This window comes from Acomys russatus, chromosome 8 (assembly GCF_903995435.1).
Source record: "Acomys russatus chromosome 8, mAcoRus1.1, whole genome shotgun sequence".
NCBI lineage: Eukaryota > Metazoa > Chordata > Mammalia > Rodentia > Muridae > Acomys > Acomys russatus.
Genome location: NC_067144.1, coordinates 5,457,299 through 5,463,298, shown reverse-complemented (window position 1 = coordinate 5,463,298; position 6,000 = coordinate 5,457,299).

Here is a 6,000-nt window from a genome sequence, read left to right as displayed (position 1 = left end):
TTCTTAATTGGGTTATTTAGTTTGTTTGGTGTTTAATTTCTTGAGTTCTTTATATATTTTAGATATTAGCCCTTAGTTGGATGTAGGATTGTGGAAGATATTCTCCTAGTCTATAGGCTGTAGTTTTGCTCTGTTGACAGTATTTTTTGACTTACAGAAGCTTTTTGTTTCATGAGTTCCTATTTATTAATTGTTGATCTTAGTGTCTGAGCTATTGGTGTTCTGTTCAGGAAGTTGTTTCCTGTGCCAATGAGTTCAAGGTTCTTTCCCACTTTTTCTTCTAACAGATTTAGTATGTCTGGTTTTATGTTGAAGTCTTTGATCCACTTGGACTTGAGTTTTGTGAAGGGTGATAAATATGGCTTCATTTGCATTTCTACATGTAGACATCCAGTTAAAGCAGCACCATTTGTTGAAGATTCTGTCATTTTCCCATTGTATGGTTTTGATTTCTTTGCCAAAAATAAAATGTTAATAGGTGTGTGGATTTATTTCTGGGTCTTCAATTTGATTCCATTGATCAACCAGCCTATTACTATGCCTTTTTTATTGTTGTTGCTCTATATTACAACTTGATATCAAGGATGGAGATTCCTCCTGAAGATCTTTTATTGTACAGGATTGCTTTAGCTATTCTGGTTTTTGTTTGTTTTTCCATATGAAGTTGAGAATTGATCTTTCAAGGTCTTCAAAATTTTGTGTTAGTATTTTGATAGGTATAACATTGAATCTGTAAACTGCTTTTGGTAAGATGGCTATTTTTACTATTTTGACTCTCCCAATCCACGAGCATGGGAGGTCTTTCCATCTTCTGATATCTTCCTCTATTTCTTTCTTCAGAGACTTGAAGTTTTTTTCATATAAGTCTTTTACTTTCTTGGTTAGAGTTACACCAAGCTACTTTATATTATTTGTGACTATTGTGACAGGTGCAGTTTCCCTAATTTCTTTCTCAGCCTGTTCATCATTTGTGGACCAGAGGGCTACTAACTTTTTTGAGTTGACTGTTGTATCCAGCCACTTTGCTGAAGGTGTTTATCAGCTGTAGGAGTTCTTCAGTGGAATTTTACATGTCATTTATAAACCCTATCATCTCATCTGGGAATAGTGATACTTCGACTTCCTCCTTTCCAATATGGATCCCCTTGATCTACTTTTGTTGTCTTATTTCTCTATATAGAAATTCAATTACTATATTGAAGTGATATGGAGAGAGTGGGCAGCCTTATCTAGTTCCTGATTTTACTGGGTTTTCTTTGAGTTCCTCTCCATTTAGTTTGATGTTGGCTATTGGCTTGCTGTATGTAGCCTTTATTATGTTTAGATATGTACCTTGTATCCCTGATCTCACCAAGACTTTAAACATGAATAGGTGTTGAATTTTGTCAATTGCATCTAAGGATATGACCATATGGTATTTTTCTTTCAGTTTGTTTATATGTTTGATTACATTGATGGATTTCCATATATTGAACCATCCCTGCATGCCTGGGATGAAGCCTACTTGGTCATGGTGAATGATATCTTTGATGTGTTCTTGGATTCAGTTTGTGAGTCTTTTATTGAGTATTTTAAAATCAATGTTCATGAGAGAAATTGGTCTGAAATTTTCTTTCTTTGTTGGGTCTTTGTGAGGTTTAGGTATCAAGGTTACTATGGCCTCATAGACTGAGTTTGGTAATGTTCTTTCCAGTTCTATTTTGTGGAGTAATTTAAAGAGTATTGGGATTAGCTCTTCTTTGATGGTCTGGTAGAATTCTGTGCTGAAGCCACCTGGTCCTAGTTTGGTTTTTTGTTTGTTTGTGTTTTCGGGGGAGTTGGAAGACTTTTGATGCCTGCTTCTATTTCTTCAGGAGAAATAGGACTATTTAATTTGTTTACCTGATCTTGATTCAACTTTGGCAAATGGAATCTATCAATATCCTTTAGATTTAAATTTTTTGTGGCGTATGCTTTTGAAGTAAGATCTAATGATCTCTTCACTGTCTGTTGTTATATTTCCCTTTTCATTTCTGATTTTGTTTATTTATTTGGATAGTAACTCTCTGCCTTTCAATTAGTTTAGCTAAGAAATTGTCTATCTTTTCTTTCTCAAAGAACCACTTCTTGTTTTCATTGATTCTTTGAATTGTGCTCTTTGTTCAGCCCTGAGTTTGGTGTTTTCCAGCCTCTTGCATGTTTCTGTTTCTTTTTTCCAGGGCTTCAGGGTGTGTCATTAAGTTGCCTGTGTGAGATGTTTCCAATCTTTTATGAAGGCACTTAGTGCTGCCAACTCTCCCCTTAGCACTGTGTTCCATAAATTTGGGTATGTTGTGCCTTCATTTTCATTGAATTTTATGAAGTCCTTAATTTCTTTATTTCTTCCCTGACCCAGCTGTCAATAAATAGAGAGTTGTTCAGTTTCCATGTGTGTATAGGCTTTTAAAAAATTATTTATTTATTTATTGTATATACAGTGCTCTGCCTACATGTACACCTGCAGGCCACAAGAGGGCATCAAATCACATTATAGATGGCTGTGAGCAACCATGTGGTTGCTGTGAATAGAACTCAGGACCTTTGGAAGAACAGCCAGTGCTCTTAACCTCTGAGCCATCTCTCCAACCCATGTGTGTAGGCTTTTTGTTATTTCTGTTGATGTTGAGGTCCTACTTAATCCATGGTGGTCTGGTAGGATACAAGGTATTATTTCAATCTTCTTGTAGCTGTTGAGGCTTGCTTTGTGACCAACCATATGGCCAACTTTGGAGAAGGTTCCATGAGGTGCTGAGAAGAAGGTATAATCTTTTGTGTTCTGGTGAAAAGTTTTGTAGATATCTGTAAGGTCCATTTCATTTATGACATTGGTTAGTGTCATTATTTATCAGTTTAGCTTTTGTTGCATTGACCTATCCTTTGGTTAAAGGGGAGTATTGAAGTCTCCCACTATTAATGTGTGGGATCAATGTGTGGGATCAGTGTGTGGTTTAAACTTAGTTTCTTTTACAAATGTGGATGCTCTTTTATTTGGGGCATAGATGCTCAGAATTGTGATGTCATCTTTGTTGAATGTTTCCTTTGATGAGTGGGAAGTGTCCTTCCTCATCTCTTTTGGTTAATTTTGGTTGAAAGTCGATATTATTAGATATTAGAATGTCTACTCTAGCTTGCTTCCTGTGTCCATTTGCTTGGAAAACCATTTTTCAACCTTCTACCCTGTGGTAATGTCTATCTTTGAGGCTGAGATGTGCTTCTTGAATGCAGCAGAATGTTGGGTCTTGTTTATGCATCCATTCTGTCATTCTGTATCTTTTTATTGCAAAGTTGAGGCCATTAATGTTGAGAGAGATTATTGACCAGTGACTGTTAGGTCCTTTGATTTTGAAGTTGGTTGTGGTAGTGTATTTGTGTGTTTGTCTGATTTCTGTTTTGCTAAAGTGAAGTTATCTATTTCTTGTGTTATCCTGGGTGTAGTTAGCCTATTTGGGTTGAAGTTTTCCTTCTGGTATCTTTTGTAGGGCTGGATTTATGGGTAAATATTGTTTAAATTTGTCTTTGTCATGGAATATCTTGTTTTCTCCATCTATTGTTATTGAAAGTTTTGCTGGGTATAGTAGTCTTGACTGGCATCTGTGGTCTCTTAGGGTTTGCAAGACATCTGCCCAAGCCCTTCTTGCTTTTATGGTTTCTGCTGAAAGGTGAGGTGTAATTCTGATAGGTTTGCCATTATATGTTACTTGGCCTTTTCCCCTTGCTGCTTTTAATATTTTTTTGTTCTGTACATTTTGTATATTTATTATTATGTGGTAGGAGGATTTTCTTTTCTGGTCTATTCTATTTGGTGTTCTGTAGGCCTCTTGTATACTTATAGGCTTCTCTTTCTTTAAATTGAGGAAATTTTTCTTTTATGATTTTGCTGAAAATATTTTCTGGGCCTTGGAGCTGGGCATTTTTTTTCTTTCCTCAATTCCTATTATCCTTAGGTTTCATCTTTTCATAGTATCCTTGAGTTCTTGGATGTTTTGTGAAAAGAACTTTTTAGATTTAACATTTTCTTTGATGGTTGTATCAAATTCTTCCATTGTAGCTTCTACCCCCGAGATTCTTTTCTCCACTTTTTGTATTCTGTTGGTGATGCTTATCTCTGCTGTTCCCATTTTCTTCTCTAAGTTCTCTCTTTCCATGCTTTCCTCAGTTTGTGCTTTTGTCATTGTTTCCATTTCAATCTTCAGATCTTGAACCATTTTATTTGATTTCCTTCACCTGATTGTTTACATTTTCCTGTATTTATTCTAGTGATTTCTTGATTTCCTCTGTAGGTCTTTAATCTGTTTGGTTGTATCTTCCTGTATTTGTTTATAGATTTTATTCATTTTTTCCATTATCATCTTTACTATGATTGATTTCAGGTCTTTTTCTTGTGTTTCAGTTGTGTTTGGGTTTCCAGGGCTGATTTCTTTGGGATAACTAGGTTCTAGAGATGCCATGTTATTTTATGTTATTTTGGCTTTTGTTGTTTATGTTTTTTACACTGGCCTTTAGTCTTCTTGTTGTTTCTGTCATTGAGTGTCAGTTTCTGGTGTCCTTCACTGGTAATTGAGAGCAGCTTGTAGGTGAGTAGCTATAGGTTGAGACCCTTCCCCCTCAGTGATCAGGGAACCCTTCCATGGATCAGGCAGGTGACCTGTGTTCAGACCCCACCAGGTGGTGTGGAGGAATGCTGAGTGGATATAGCAACTGTCAACAAAGCACTGTTTAGCCAATCAGCTGGGCAGAAGGACAGAGAGTGGAAGGCAGGACTTCCTGGAGTAGAGTGAGGAGGATTGTCAGTTGGCAGGAGTGAGATGGTTGACTGTGTAGGAGGAAGAAGGGGAGAATGGCCGGAGGAGCATCTCAGTGGCAAATGCTTGGGGTATATGTATTATATATCAATTTAGAGTAGTTTGTTTACCATAGTTTAGGAGAAGATTTGTATTAGTTTAGATTCTGCCCAGTGTAGTGCTGGCAGCCTTGAAGTATGCTTCAGACTCTGTGTCTTTTATTAGCAATCTTAGACTGAACCAATCCATTTTAAATGTAACAGGTGGCCTGAGGTCAGATCCATTTTTGCTCTATACCATGGGCTTTACTACTCTGGGCTTGAAAATCCAGACACTGTCACTTTTTGCATCACAGTTCTGTCTGAAACACAGTGCATAGGTGCTGCTCACTAGGCTTTGGAGACTGTATCTATGCCTGTTTGGATTCAGGAACTCTCTATGGATTGGCCAGGTGACCTGAGGTCAGATCCAGGAGCCTCCCCTGGATTAGCAGTCCTGGACGCTGGTGCCCTGTAGCCCACAGTTCAGCCCAAGACAATGTGCTGGTGCAGTGCACTGGCCTGTGTTTGGCTGGGCTTTGGAGACCTTGCCTGCACAGCCTGGGCCCTGGAGCCTTCCTTCATTGGATAATCCAAGGTCAGACCCACCCATGCTTCACACCCTAGAGTATTCCCTGGGCTAGCAGACCCAGACGCTGGTGACTTGCAGCCCACAGTTCAGTCTGAGACACAGAATCCAAGATGTAGAAGGCAGACACAGCTTGCAGGGAGGTATGAGTCCAGACTCTGGGGTCTCGGTAGCCATCTGTAGGGACCAAGGGACTCCTCCATGGACCAGCTGGATGGCCCAAGGCCAGGCCCACCTGTGCTCCACACAATGTGGACCCCTCTCACCCAGGGCACTCCAGCTCTGGTCCTCTCCAGCTCCCAGGCTGGTCCCTCAGCTCAGTCTTGCTGATCAAATACAGTGGGTGATCAGTGCCACCATCTTGGATCCCATGGTATATATTTTAAAATAATTATTTATAGCTAGGTTTGTGGTGCAGATGGATCTCTATGTGTTCAAGGACAGCCTAGTCCACATAGTGGTAGCCAGAGTAGCCAAAGCTACACAGTTAGATACTGAATTTTTTAAAAGTGTGTGTGTGTGTGTGTGTGTGTGTGTGTGTGTGTGATGTATATGTTTGTGCCTGAATGTATGC